At 30.9% G+C, this 17,059-nt stretch overlaps 1 protein-coding gene across 2 annotated transcripts in view; it reads left to right on the top strand.

The window, feature by feature from the left end:
* Positions 1–248: 248 nt before the first annotated feature.
* The window catches only part of LOC138322723 (AP-4 complex accessory subunit Tepsin-like), a 34,934-nt gene continuing 18,123 nt past the window's right edge, over positions 249–17,059 (top strand). Inside the window, exon 1 of one of the 2 annotated variants that reach the window (XM_069266778.1) lies at positions 249–374. The gene's annotated coding sequence lies outside the window, so the exon portion shown is untranslated. The remainder of the gene's footprint in view (positions 375–17,059) is intronic. The other variant, XM_069266777.1, reaches the window with a different exon arrangement.

The following is a 17,059-nucleotide window of genomic DNA, read 5'->3' as shown; positions in this document are numbered from 1 at the left end:
AATGAACAGAATTAGACAGGTGTAAATGTTATACACGTGTTTAAAAATAACCAGTGTCTAGATACGATAACCTACACGTAAAATAGGAAACTCCACTTGTTCAATATGTATTGTTTCCATTCCTCTAGTCTAAGGATAACAATTAAATTTTACATGATAGTATGACTCTCAAGTTTGTAAATATAGATACCAACACATACTCCCGAGCTAACCATGTAATACAAATCAAACTTCGTTTATCATTATCTTTACAAATACTCAAAGGGACGTAAGTGATTAGCCCTAGCGCAGCCAATCGGATCATGACCACAGCAAAGCGTGGGATAATAGTTCCACGCTTTACATGAAGTATAAAGCTTGAGAAAGATGGACATGTAAGTATTTTGATTAACCCAATATATACCAATGCGTGTATATCATACCATAAGCCATTCATGTTAAACTATATATATCATCAGAACTTGAATAAATGCATCATTGACAGTATGTTCGACCTTTCATTTTGCTTACATGCATTTTAAGATATCGTCTATCGGTATGTTATTGTTGCTATATACATGCATTTACGCATTAAGCTGAATATCCAAGTATGTAATGCTTCAGACATGTCTCTAGCTGATCCAATGTTACTTCATGGTACTTGAATCTGAGGTTTGAATGCATATATCGAGTAGTCGTTATGGTGCAAACGTCTAGATGCCTCCGTGCCTCTAGAACTGCATTTGAAGGGGATATGTGTTGGAATCCATGTTGATGGTTATTATAAGAGGTTTATCTATGCAATACTAATCTAATGATATCACATTAACGCCTATTATCAGGAATGGTCTTGTAAATTAGAAAATGCATAATACTGTACTAATGATATAATATCAGCAAAGGTAACAACATATTTAATGCTTGAATATGCAGAATGTACTTCATATGGAAGATGAAGACAGGTTGCAATTGTCGCAAAGGAATTATACAAGAAATACAAATGGAACCAAATTTGAACATATGAATATGATTATGTTGTATGATGATCTAAAATATGTACTTTTAGATAAGGCTTACAATGCATATGCTATTTTAAAGATATAAATGAATAGTTCCGATATGTTATGTCAAAATCACATTTAAAGAATCATAAGTAATCATCTTTCTCTCGTGTGGAGAACACAGACTTTCTTCTAATGCTAATTTTGTAGCATTTAGTGTGAGACACGTAAATGTAGGTAGGGATAGCCTCACCACCATTTAGTGTGAGACACGTAAATGTAGGTAGGGATAGCCTCACCACCATTTAGTGTGAGACACGTAAATGTAGGTAGGGATAGCCTCACCACCATTTAGTGTGAGACACGTAAATGTAGGTAGGGATAGCCTCACCACCATTTAGTGTGAGACACGTAAATGTCGGTAGGGATAGTCTCACCACCATTTAGTGTGAGACACGTAAATGTAGGTAGGGATAGCCTCACCACCAGTTGGGTTTCTCCATACAGAAAATGACAATTCGGAGTTATGTTACAAACCAAAAGTGACTTTAATATTTTGACAGTATGAAGAACCACTATAATATGAGAATATGCTATAATTTTTAATGATGGATACGAACTTTATCTATATGCACTATGATGTCTATCCCAGAAGTGTTATGATGTTTTACAAAGAGTCTCATCAGTTATATTTACATTGATATGTCAATGTATTGTGGGGTACAGTTATACCATTCGTTTGACATGATGATAAAAAATATTATATTGGTACTTTTAACTGTAATGTCCCACATAGGCGCACTAACAAGTACCAGAATTAGCACCATGTTAAAATTTGTTACTTCCCTTGTTTTAAGAAGCGGACATTGTTTACTAAATGTTTAATATATTTCCAGTAAAAAATTATTACATAAAGTTGGAGGTCAAAATATAATTAAAGTATTTGATTTTGTTTTTCTTTCTGGAATATAATCCAGAGTGTAATATAAAACATGACATATATCTTCATTATATTTGCCATAAATACAGGATTTATTTTAAGTAAGACTATCTTTGGAAATGACTCACAGAAAATATGTTTGTTTTAATTTTATAATATAATATGGCTAATTTTTGTTGTAAAGTTATTCAAGAAATTAACGTTATTTTTTTACTAACTTAGACTTACCATGTTTGGGTTGATGGTAATCTGACTTAGCCTTATTAAATATGTTCAAGTGAAAAAAATAACATGTTCACACACAAAAATCTGCTATTCTGATTGAGTTTATTGTGATCGGTATTTTGTGATGATTTTAGAATTGATTTAAAAATGAACATTCGCAAATTGCAATAGGGTGCTGTGAATAGAAATATTTTTATTTGAAAATTAAATAAACTTGATTCATTGGTAATACGTAATAAAACAAAGATAGCATCCTATGTCTACCAAAGTCAGTTTGACCATGTGTAGAAACTAGAAACTCATTGACACTACTATCGTAATTTGTGTCTCAACGTGTCTCCTTCGAAGTTATCTGGGTTAAAACTTATCGGGGTCACATAAAAAATATAAGACCTATGGTTGCGTGTCCGACTGTCTGCGTCAAAAACTACCCTGGTCGCACACGTGTATGTAGGATTTCACAAAATGAAACTAAAACATACCGGGTATGAACTATTACTGGGAACTAGTGTTATTGTTCCAATTCGGAGAAAGACATGTGCATAGGTTTAAAGTTGATTAATATTATGGATCCATTACAACACCTAAGACGGAATCGATCGTGAAATGAAGAAGCACGTTATTTGGGATTTCTGTTGGCATCCCTTCCCTTATATTCGATGGAAATGCCCCCAGAAATCCTAAACGAAGCGTGCCCTGATCCTCGGCGGGATTTCCACCAAACCAGGATGGTAAATACCCTGTGAGTGTGGCTATAGCAACACGACATACGAGTGAGTGTTATATTTATAAATTAACAGCAAATGCATGTGTAAATAAGCATAATGATATATTTGTATTTTTTGCATGTTGTATTTTATTATTAACATTTCAGTATCATTTGTTCGATTCAAAGTTATTTATCGAATGTAGTTACATTATATTGTTTCAATCATCGTGATAAAATTTTTGATATAACTAAATGTGAATGAAAGACGCACTCATACCCTTATATATATATATACAGGTACACACACACTATATTTCTTATTTAAATATATACACACAAATATACACACCTTGTGAACAGAAGGAATTTACTTCCGCGTGCCAGTATTCTGATTGGTCAATTCTAGTAGGTTTTTGATTGGCTGACAGCTAAACCCCGTGTCCTATATATTCACATACCCGATCGAGTGTTAGCACCGTCTGTAAAAGGATTCCATGTGTAAAATTAGTACATGACCTAGAACATATAGGGACAGTTAATTTTTGATGACCTTGTTTTCTTTAACCTTTTATACTGCATAAAGAGTGGTTACTAAGTAACTTAAACATAAAATTATATTTTTGGTGAAATGCGTATATGTAAATTAGTGTTTCTCGCCTCTCCGTAAACAATGAATGTCGCAATATTATTTTTTAGCGATCTTCAAAATAGATTAACTTTTTAAACACAAAATTTTCCACTTTCTGCAAAATCAGCGACTTGTGGTTTTTTCTTTCAAAATTAATTAAATGAACAATAGAACCGATACTACTAATAGATCGATAATAAAATGTGTTTTCATATGTATGTGCACATGGAGGCGTATGATACCTAATAATATTAAAGCAAGCTCATACTTTAACAAACACATTTTATGAGGTGAAAAGCTTAAATTATATACTAAAATTTAAAAAGATATGTTGCGTTTTCAAATATTTTGACAGCTCACAATTTTCTATTGAAATATACCAATGTTTTATCTTTCTACTATATAAATTTTTCTATATTCCTTTTTAAGTATCAAATAAAATTAGATTTTACGTTATTTAAAGTTACGTGCGCCTTTTGTTCATATTCACGAAACAAGAAGAGCTTTTAATATTTTATTCACCACAAAAATACCGTTTCGTTAATTACAACACTTACGATGAATTGATTTTAATTTTTCAATATCAAATAAGAACCCAAAATAGATATTGGCAGTACTGCCTTATATGCTCACCAACTTACCGAATAAAACATTAAGTTTCTTGAAAATAAAAATATCATAAGGAAATATATATCGATATACAAATGCAATATGTCCTGTGTAATCTGTATTAACAATGACGATTTCGCTGTTTTGCCTTGTGATTCAGTGATAATCAACAAATGAGTGGTATTTAGGACGACGGCGGAAAACATAAGACGGCCCACGTTAAAAGAATTAACATATGATTTGTTTGAATATTGTTTTTGTTTAGGATGTGACGATAAGTAGTATTAACGGTAAGCTAAGAACTTTTGCGACTCCCCGAAATTATATTTTCTTGTGGTTACATTCCATTTAGAAAATTAAAAACCCTTTTGGAAAGGTAGTGGGCCTATAAATCATTATATGATACTGTGAATTTACGACTATAATACTGTGAATTTACGTCTATAATACTGTGAATTTACTGTGTATTTACGTCTATAATACTGTAAATTTACGACTATCATACTGTGAATTTACTGTGTATTTACGTCTATAATACTGTGTATTTACGTCTATAATACTGTGAATTTACTGTGAATTTACGTCTATAATACTGTGAATTTACTGTGTATTTACGTCTATAATACTGTAAATTTACGACTATAATACTGTGAATTTACTGTGTATTTACGTCTATAATACTGTGTATTTACGTCTATAATACTGTGAATTTACTGTGTATTTACGTCTATAATACTGTGTATTTACGTCTATAATACTGTGAATTTACTGTGAATTTACGTCTATAATACTGTGAATTTACTGTGTATTTACGTCTATAATACTGTAAATTTACGTCTATAATACTGTGAATTTACTGTGTATTTACGTCTATAATTCTGTGTATTTACGACTTTAATACCTTGAAATGAGTACACACAGTCAAAACAAGAAGTCAAGCAGTGGTCTACAATATCATTTCAGATTATACATTGATATTTATAAATCTAAACTGACTTCTTCACATAGGTATTTATCTAAACATACATAAAGCATAAAAAGAACATTTTGAGGTGTTGTTCATGCTTAGAACATCATATATTTTATGTGCCTTTGAAGAATTTCAGAGTAATTCATCAAATCTAATGGTTTTCAAAAGATTACTGAACAAATAATTGCAATCCATTTAACATAGCATATATAAGGAAATAAACAAACTCCGTGCAGGTAACTTAACAGAAAAGCATAATTATGTCAACAATATTAATTTTGTTATCTGCATATTTAGGCTATATTTTGAGCATGGTTATGGTGAAGGTATATTATTGGTTAGAGATGAAATGAGGTTAAAGCAGACCGTTATCGTACATGTCATCTCTAAATCTGAGGGTTTATTTCGATCATAAAGTATTTTTGTTTGTCTTTGTTTGAAATTTATCAAAGTTTATTTTTTTATTTTTAATACTTTTGCACAAAATATAATTGTATCAGTGCACATTTCAATGTTATTTCTAGAATAAAAGCTCAAGTTTCTGATTTATTGAAACATCAAAAATGGATCATAATGTAAGTGAGATATTGTAGAACTCATAAACAAATAGTCGACATATAACGACGCAAATGAAATAGAAATGATCTTAAGGTCAAAACCTTACATCATTATTTCATATAATATATACTAACTGGAAAATATACACCCGGTTATAGCAAAAATGTCAACGATCTTGTAAAATACACTGAAAGACAATACGCGTGCACTATAAAGTACACGCATATCTTGATAACATGTGTATAGAAAATGCATTTTCAGTCATTTGTTTGAAGGGATTCTAGAATCCTATCTTTTTTAGTCAATTATAAATGCGTGTTCCAGACCAGTAAATGTTATGAAGCTGACTCCATCACTAAATACGTAGTGTCTTACTCATTATGTAAGGCCACATACAAGGTAGACTAGTTTATATCAATGCCTATTTACATTTTATATCTCATAATCGATTATAGTAAATTTGTGTCCCCCTTGAAACAATTTCACAACGAAAACAATATAAGATAAGCCGAAATTGTATTTGTATGCTGCTTACTTTACAATAAAAATATCTAAATATTTCCTTATTATCTGAATTGTTTCTGATATTATATTGCTCATTTGGCTATTACACATGTGTGTAATACAGTACGTAAAAGTTTGAAACATGCCATATCTTTGCTTCAGTTTTTAACATGCATAGAAGGCTTCAGTTCATTATCTATAGCATACATATTTCAGGAATTTTCACAGAATTTCTCTGTTTATCACTTCAATATTCATGTATCACTAAACCAAACAAATCGACAGACGGATCTCTTTTCAAGTTTAGAGTAAACATAACTTTTTTGCTTGAATCCTTAAATAGACCTGATAACCAGAAAGATTTTATAACTGTGGCACTTGATTTCAAACCAACGTTAAATTTCATTATTTTGGTTAGTTTTCTTGTGAACTATCAATATATTTATTCAGAAACAGATTGTATTACTCCTTCTTTCTTGTCTGTATCCCGTCGGCGAATTGAATTCCTTCATGGTTGCTTTATTTCTTTATACTTCTTGAAAACGCGAAATTAGTATCCTTATGTTAACATAATATCTGGTATTGTCATTACTTAGTAATATCTTCTATACAAATGTTCTGAAACTATACTATACTGTTATACAATTAAAAAGATATTCTTTCACTTCATTTGTATATACTTAATTTTTATTTGTTTTAATACTAAATCCAACTGTCTGATTGGCAGATACTTTTTCTTCATATACTATGAAGAAAAATAATCCAAAAATGGCGCGAAAACCCGACTTATGACGTCACAAAAGAGACGTCGATGTTGCGTATTGATTTGGAAAAAATAACCCAGTAGAAAGTTAATGGAATCATACGTTTAAACGTGTTTTATGTTATCAAGTAGTCTGAAATTTCGTTTTGTGAATTTGCTAACAAAATTTCTTTCATACCCCGATGAAGTTAAAAAAATGGTGCCATCAATGTTTAAATATATACATTTTGTTACCAGGGAAAGAACTTACATAGACATGGTCTGTTGTTTAATCCGTTTTCAATTTGATTGAAATTAACTTTTGTTGAAATTGAATTACTCCTCTTTGTATAAATGCCAGCACATTAGAAACAGATAAATATGTAAAAGAAAATTTTGAATTAAAGTATTATAAGTTAAAATTGTAAATCACAATGATGGAACTGATTAAACATTCCCTGATGGTTTATAAAAAAAACTTATTTCCTGTCACCAATGACTACAATATATAGAACAAACGGCCTGACGACAGATAAGACCGATTTAGTGGAAATATAGTCTCACATTCCCCGAAAATTCCCTGTAGTTCAATATTCTTTACAGTGGTTCTATGAAGTAAGCATAGTGTTATGCATCTTCTGTCAAATTTTCGAAGAAATCGAGCCAGCCATCTTTAAAAATTTATATTCAAATTTGTCATTTTTTGAGTAGTTTACATGAAAAACCAACATTCGTATGTGGTAAATCCGACCCTTAAATTAAAATCTGAAACAGAATGGTCTATGATATGTTTATTGTTTAATGTGATATATATCAATATTTTTACAAGACAAAATGCTTATTCTTCGTCATAATCAATTTCTGGTGATGATTTTTGGTGGACATGAGGTAAAAAGAATGCGTGTAAATTACTTAAAGATGCTCCACCGCAGACAAATGGTAACTTTTCTCTATCAAAAACAGAAACAGACGAATTAGTATTTTTCTTCAATTACAAAAGTTACTTACTTTACACCATTACCACTATTGAAAAGTGTGAACTTCTCATTTTACTTCAAGATAAAAATATTAAAATTAATTAATTGCATCCCAAAAAATTCCGTGACACTATATCCTATATGGAATGAAGTACTGATTGCGCATGCACCAAATGCAAAATGAATTATCTGCTATGATTTTTTGTGTTAATTAGACACATTTATAGACGATAAAACACCAATTATTTTTCAAATTATGAATATCGTCAATACTTTGTCGCGGTGGAGCATCTTTAAAACATTCTTTCAAAAATGAGATCAAAATAGTGACGTTCAATAAAAACATCATTGCTTTTATGCAGTCATTTTTTAAAGAAAATCTAACCACAATTTTTCAAGATATGGCATTTTAGAACCCCAAAACATTTTGATTGATTGATAAGGACGTTATCAGAATGGAGTTATCTCCCCTATTATAAATATATTTACTGTATGTTTTCCTCAATATTTAACATAAAATAATAATGCAAAGCTTGGTGGGTTAATATTTTTATTTCTAAAACCAATAACATCATTTATTCATAACTTCAAACTTCAGAAAAGATATAGTTATCAAAACACGGTCATTCAAATACTGAAAGTGATTAAGACACTGGCAAACTCAAGCGTCTGCATGAACAAATTATGAGCTGTCTCCCTTACCATGAAACTACTTTCTGAAGTTTGCCTTTTAATTGAATTGTTTCTATTATATGATTTTCTGGGGTTATCAAGATTTTTATTTAGATATTATATTTAATAAAATGAATTGAAATTGACTTTTGCTTTAGACGTGAACAAAAATATGAAATTAAAAATAGTTGTTTAAAAATGTGTAAACATTCTCAAAATAATCCGAAACACTTCCGATTAGATCATTTTGATCTCGCTTTTAAAATGATATTGAGACTAAGAAGTGCAAAGGTGTCGATCGATTCCGATTACAAGTTACCGCTACATTCCATTATGTTAACAGTGTGAGAAAGATTTATAGAGTAAAGACTCCGAAGAAAAAGGTAGTAGACACTAAAATAGCTTTAGGATGAGACATCGAAAACATAAATCCATTCGTGAACGTCCAACACGAGGGATGGATGTTTATTAAAAGGGTTCTGATTTGGTTGTCACATCTTCGAGGTATTTTGAAGGGAATGGTTATTTTTACTACTTCTTATATAAAAAGGATGAGATAGTATCGATATAGATATTTATATAATTGTTTTTGGCTGTAATTTTTAAAATGTTAGCACGGGTATTCTGTCAAACTATAGTGGTTGACAGATTAAACTCTCACGTCCAATAACGGGAACATATTTGAAACGCGTTTTTTCCGGATTTATTTCAAAATGGCTGAAAGTCATAGCAGTAAATTTGCAATAAAAGTCGAGGTATGAGACAAAAATACTCTTTCACACGTGGATATGAAGGACAGGGATACACTACCCTCGGGATCACAAAACGTAAAGCCCTCGCCAAGCCTCGGATTTTACCTCGCCAAGCCTCGGATTTTACCTCGCCAAGCCTCGGATTTTACAACATTTTGTGACCTTCGGGTAAGTATCCCTATCATTCATATCCACATATGAAAGAGTCTTTTGTTGTTCCTCGTGAATACTAAATTATTTTGACACCAAAATTACACCTGTTATTACATTTAAATAGTTAGTTTCTTGATTATATGGGTGAAGAAGCAGAAATTACAAGGTCCTGAACAATCGAAAGCATTATGCTTTTGCAGCCAATGACAATATCTATGTTTGTTTGTTGTTGTGACAGACATGTTACTAGTCTTGTCTATGTATATCTTAATTGCGTGTTTTAAAGACTTCGACTTCGATTGACAATATGTGATTTTTATCATTATTTAAACATAGCATATACTTGACGTTTTGATATCGAAATAATTATTTACATGTATACGGTGTTGTTTAAGTCTTTTTAGGCTGTGAAGTTATTTTGTAGCCTAATACAATGGGGTTTTATAGACTTGACAATAAACACAAATAAACTTAAGCATCTAATTTCTGGTTTATTATAAACACATTCAATATAATTACATCATGTAATATTTCGAATTCAATAACTTCTGCTAAACAATACATTGAGATTTAAATATTAGTTGCATCCCTGATTCTATTACAAAGGCAGTTAGCAAATGTTTGCAGCTTTACATATATGATAACCATCCGAAATTTGCGAATTTTTTGCAATTTTGAATTATTTTTTTTTCAATTTATTGTTATTTGTTCGAAGTTTGTCATCTGCAACAAATGATATTTACTCAGAACAGATTAACAATAATAAAATAAGTTTGCTCCATGATGTTTTCAATGATTAATAAATATAAAAATAGCCAATATTGACAAACCGTCCCTATTTGCATATTTTATGCAGATGTAGTGTGGTTACCATAGCAAATATAGTGGTAAAAAATACACTGCTTTTATTTTAATTCTACAAATTGTATCAGAATTGTACTGAATATTTGAAATTCACAAATGTAATCAATACCTGATACGTTTTACCAATCAGTAAGGACACAAACTGTACCTAGTTATAATGTCTGTGTACCCATATTGATACACAAATTGAGGAAACAGCTGAAACATTTTTGTGGATAAGATTTAACTCCTTTCACAGTATTGACACCAAAGATGCATCATTTATTGATAATTAAGCTTTGTTTTACGCAAATGTTTTGTTATTTTCTCTGAAACATAACTTTGAAGTTGATGACTCCCTCGAAATGTGGCCGTGCAACAAGAACTATTATTTTGTAATATCTTTTCTTTCAGAACATCGTTGGGTCTCACCAAAGAAATTTTGCTAAATGATGAATCTTACTATATGAACACTCACCAGAAATTTAACAAAAATGCTGTTGCCTTACACTGTTTTTCTCTAATGAAGTGTGTACTACATCATTACTGCCCCATCTTGAGCCTTTAAAACGAACCTTGCAGTATTCTGTAACTTGAGTGCTTGACATTTTTGTAGTTTCTTCATTGAAAATTATTACAGTAATTCAAAAAATTCCAATGACGTTATATCATCATCAACGGAATGCAAATGTGACAGGAATATCAGATTTAAATGTGGATCAACAACACATACATATGTAGGGTATATGATATCTTGTGTTTTAGTAAATATCTCATTGTAATATCTCAGAAACGCAAGTGACACGAAGGAATACTATTGTATGACCCATGCTGATATCTGGTGTTTTAGTAAATATATACATTGTAATATCTCAGAAACACAAGTGACACGAAGGAATACTATTGTATGAACCCTGGCCTCCAACTCACGATCTACAGCACCCAATCGCTTAGTCAAACATACCAGCGCCTTAATTACGCCATTCGGCCGCCACATCCACGTCCGCGAGAAAGTATCTTTAAGTGACGGAGTGATGGTCCGCCAGGCATCCTGAAAGGATCACAATCAACTTCTCAATTAACAGTTTGAATACCTGGATGTATACATGGCTACCAATTGTACATACGTGATAATCATCAACAGATTATAATTTCGACAACAAATTCAAATCTAAACTTTTGGATCACCAACACATAGTGTATAAGGTACATGGTGTTTTAGCAATTACATAATACAGAGACACAGGCTGTATCTCAGAAACAATAAATATGACCGAGGGCAATTTAATTATTTGTGCCCTATCAGATTCAGATTTTATTTCACTCTCAGACATACAAGTATGTAACAGGAGGTCACTATACATAATATAAACATACAAGTATATTGGGCCCATAGCGCAACAGTGCATTACAATATGTATTAGTGATGTACATGCTCAATCAATAGTTTTTCAAATTTTTTCAAAAACTTACATATATTTGTCAGAACAGTAATGTTACATATAGTAAACAGGCCTTTCATTTTGATAACACTATGGTTTCTATAATAGTAACTTGGTATATACATTTCTCGTAAACGTTTCACCATTTCATTACTGCATTGAAACAAATAATGATATTCGTTTCCAATATCAGTAAAACATAGATTACAAGTTCTATTTACTTCAGGGGTCCCGGTCCATCTTCCAGTTTCTATAGGTAAGTGCATGTTCGAGGTTCTGAATTTTATGATGATTTGTCTATCTATTGGCTTTAGTTTCACAAGATACTTTTCAAATTCAAAATTGCTTTTAAAAATAGAATAAGTACGACCTCTTGATGAATTCTCTATATCATTAAACCATTTTTGTACAAATTGATCTTGTAATCTTTGTTTTACGATAGATTTCAAATATTCTCTATTATATGTACATACATTCTGGAAGTCCCATATATAATTCAAACCAGTTTCTTCAAAAATGTTTTTAACATTTTGCATCCATTTGAATTCCATGATATTATTTGTTTGCAAGTTTAACATCAACTTATATATATTACTTGAAAGATTATCAGTAGTAATCAATTTATGCCAGAACATAATAATTCTGTTTTTAACCTCTATATAGTGAGGGAATCTCCCTAATTCACCATATACCATGTAATTACACGTACTTTTCCTAACGCCGAGTATACGTTTACAAAACTGTAAATGAAGCTTTTCTATAGCTGTAATATTTTCGTGACCCCATACTTCTACTGAGTACATCAATATTGGTAAAACAAGGGAATCATATACTTTTAACTGGAGATCAATAGGAAGAGAGATGTTTCTTATTTTCCTGTAAACAGCAAACATAGCTTTTCTTGACTGTTCCAACAGTTTCAATTTCGTTTTATGAAAACTCCCATTGTAATTCATCAATATTCCTAGATAAGAAAACGAATCTACAATTTCAATCTCTTTGTTAAATAATGTGAAATGAGGACGAGTTCGAGACTTCCTCTTTGAAAAAATAACAATTTTTGTCTTATTTGTGTTTACTTCAAGTTTCCAATTTTCACAATATTTCAAATTTATTTAAGGCTGACTGTAGATCGTTAGCTATTTCAGCCATTATAACTGTATCATCTGCATAAAGAATTACAAATAGTTTAATATACATTCCAATAGTATTACCTAAATCTTTTACATTCTTCAAACAGTTGACACCATGCTCTTCAAAAAAAGTTTCAATATCATTAAGAAAAATAGCAAATAAGAAGGGTGACAAATTTTCTCCTTGCTTTACACCGACGTTGCAAGTAAACATATCAGATACATCATTTCCATTTTTGACACAGGATTTTGTATTTTCATATAGATTAATAATTGCTTTAAACATTTTCCCTGTTATATTGCTTCTTTGAACTTTTTGCCATAAACCGAGTCTCCAAACTGAATCAAAAGCTTTTCTAAAATCAACAAACGAACAGAACAGTTTTTAACTAAGTGAGAAATAGATAGAAGTTAGAACATGTAGAATAAAAATATTATCAGTTGTAGAATGGTTTTTCCTGAATACTGCCTGGACAGAAGTTATCAAGTTTATTTCATCAGCCATTTTGTTTAGTCTACAATTTAATATGGATGTAAAAACTTTACCGAGATAAGAAACAAGACTTATTGCTCTATAATTATCTAAATTGTTAGGATCCCCTTTACGCTTATATATAGGTTTTATAACCCCTATTTTCCATGAGCTTGGAATGAAGCCCGTATCAAATATGATGTTAAATATCTTACAATATAATGGCATAAGAATTTCTGCGGTGGATTTTAAGTATTCATTTAGAATTCCATCATGACCTGGAGCCTTATTATTATTACCGGCAATAGAACAAGTTATTTCGTCCTCAGTAATTTCGTTATTTAATAAATCATCAAATATCCCATCAACAATTTCGCCATCAAAGCTATTATTAGAGTTATCTCCCTTGCTTAAATTTTTGAAATAATCATACAAATCTTCTATGGATTTATCAATAATATTTTGTTTACTAGTTCCGTCAATTTTATTGAGGATATTCCAAAATGTTCTGGGCTCTGATTTGGATACGTTTCGTAATTCCCTTTCCATTTTCTCTTGGTGAATTCTATAAAATTTATTCAGAGTTTTTCTGTATTCTTTACAAGTATTCTTAAGGGTAGTCTTGTTTGTCGAGGTTTTATCTTGATTATAACATCTTTTAGCCTGGTGAAATAAAATTCTTTTAAGATGACATTCATTAGTGAACCAAGGTTTATTTCTTTTTTTACATCTAAATGAATGGTGGGATGTTTTCTTTTCGCCAAAAATATGCTTCGCCGAATTTTTGAATAATATACCTAAATCATTTACAACATTGTCTATTTCAGAAGCGGTGACTAGCTCATTCGGCTTAACTACTAACCTGTCCAGTTTTCCAATGATATCTTGAAGACTACCAAACGCATCTTCTTCGATATGGTTAACATAAGCCATTAATTTTTCATTATTCCATTTTATATACTTATTTGCTGAAGAGTTCTCTATATCTTCTCTGTTTGTTCTAGCTATATCCATTTTGTTAGAGACGCAAAATTCAAGTCTACAGTGAACATCCGAAAATAAGGGGTCAAAATCAAATACTTCGAAGTTAGATATGTGCTTGAAACAATCAGATGAAAGTAGTAGATAGTCAATCACGCTAGTTTCGTTACATGTAACTTTTCCAATAAATCTGTCTTTCCCAATCCGACCATTAGCAATGAATATATTATTATTTTTACAAAACTCTAGAAGTTTATATCCAAAACTATTAAGTCTTCCTTTACACTGACTTGTTCTCTGTAACGAAATACCAGCATCACTTAGATTTTGTAGATCATAAAAGTATTTATAGAGTTCATCATTAGAATTGATATCTAAAACATCAATAAGAGTATCATCAGGCTGTATATAATCATTATTACATTGTGTTTTGGCATTAAAGTCACCAACAAAAGCAAATTTACTATTCCAACCTCATTTCGCCCTATCCAAGCCTCTCTTCAAACTAACATGTGTATTGGCACTTTAAAAGGAGGGTGTTCTTCATCGTCTTGCTTTAAAGTAACGGATTATTTACAATAAAAATCACTTTGTCTACATCAAAAAGAAGGCAAAGCTTACAAGCGTATATTATTTTGGTATCTTAGTTTAGGATTGCTTGTTTATTTAATTGTATTAAAGTGATTTTGTAATGCAATTCTTTCCTTTTTGCATACTGATTGTTAAATTATAATTCATATGTTTTTTTTATAGAATATAGGTTTACCTAGTGTGAAGTCACACATTGCAACTGATGACTTTTTTATGATTTTTATACATGTCCTCTTTTTAAGAAAATGTTTTTTGAAATCTTTATTTAAATGTGATTTTAAGATGAGTCAGAGACATGTTTACGTAGGACAAGGAAATACAGCAAATGCCATCCGGCTACTCCAGACCTCCCATTGAACCAAATCTGCTGTTGATGCGTAATGTAAAACGATTTAGCAATAACCGAATTTCTCCTTTTAAATAAGCTAGTTGTTTTGGTATTTTTAAAGATGTTACATCGCTGACAAATGGTATCGAAAACAGGAGCAGACGATTTAGTATTTTCTTCAGTTACAAAACTTACTTGCTTCACAATATTGCCATTTCATTTCAAGAAAAAAATATTTAAAATAATTAATTGTGTCCCGACAAAAGACATTGGTATTATGTCCTATATATAATGAAGTACTGATTACACATGCATTAACAGCAAGATGAATTTAATATGTATTGTTCTGTTCATTAGACATACATATATACATGATTAAACATCAGTTCTTGTTCTACTGTCGAGTAGCATCTTTAAGAATGTCCAAAGTTACATTACTGGCGGTTTAAAAACCTAATCCTTTTAATCACTGTTGGAATTAAATTTAAAAAATATGTATTCTAAAGATTCAATAAAAAGGACGGAAGATCAAAAAAGAAACGTATAATCTATTTGACCTTATTGAAACGGAAAGATTCTTTCATAGGGTTACAATGTAAATTGCTTGTTCTGTAAATTATAATCAGGACTATCGAAACATAGACAGATATAGACAGACAAATAAAATGCTTTTCAGTTATAGGCATTTTACTTTTATCACATGTTTGGACTATTTCGTCAGATGAAGTAGAAAGATTCCATTGATATCAATGATGTCCCGTAGTACAAAACTATTATTTTCCAAATCACATTTTTTAAAAAAGTATAATTAACAACAGTTTAACCAGAAGTCATTTTTGTGGCAATAACCATAAAAATAAAACAGGTATAATCAAAATGTTCAATTACCTATTACGCATGCACCAACAGCAAAATAAATTACCCTATATTTTTTGCGTTTTTTTTAGACATTTAGACATATTCATACACGATAAAACACCAATTATTGTTAAATGATGAATATCGTTTATGCTCTGTCGGCGATGGAGCATCTGCGGCAAACACATCATAATATTTCAATACAATCGCAACCGAATAAAACTGAGCGATTATTATTGCAGTTCAATAAGCTCACAATAACTGTTCATGTGGTGGTATTTTATGGTGTCAGCTGAATAAGTTGCCAATAAATGTGAATGTGGTGGTATTTTATGGTGTTGCCAGCTGAATAAGCTCACAATAAATGTGACTGTGGTGGTATTTTATGATGCCAGCGTAATAAGTTGCCAATAAATGTGAATGTGGTGGTATTTTATGGTGTTGCCAGCTGAATAAGCTCACAATAAGTGTTCATGTGGTGGTATTTTATGGTGTCAGCTGAATAAGCTTACAATAAATGTGAATGTAGTGGTATTTTATAGTGCCATTGGAATTAATTGATGGAACGAATAAATTCGTTTTTTAAGGTATAACCTGTTTCTAAATGCGTTGTTGGTCATGTTAATATATGTTAAAGATATTAACAAATACATACTGACGTCTAAAATCAATTACTTAAGCCATCTGTGAATAAACGTATAGGTATCAGTTAGTCACATGGTGTACAGTGTAATGCATCAATACAGCTGTATGCGTGAAAAGGGTACTCGTCAATTAAACTCGTGATTTTTTTCAAATACTGAAAAACTGTCGAGAAATTACACAATATTATTCATAGTTTTCTAGATAACTTCAAGCTCTCGACATTTTATCTATAATCTTTATACCTTTTAATAGTTCAGTGCTGACAGAAATTACGTGTTTAATTGTCAAATGCGATTAATTATTTTTCATATTTTTAACTTGAAGTAAAATTAGAAGCTCAAAATTTT

Source organism: Argopecten irradians, chromosome 5 (assembly GCF_041381155.1).
Source record: "Argopecten irradians isolate NY chromosome 5, Ai_NY, whole genome shotgun sequence".
In the NCBI taxonomy this organism is placed as follows: Eukaryota; Metazoa; Mollusca; class Bivalvia; order Pectinida; family Pectinidae; genus Argopecten; species Argopecten irradians.
Note: the sequence above shows the minus strand (reverse complement) of the source record. Positions and strands in the feature narration are given on the sequence as shown.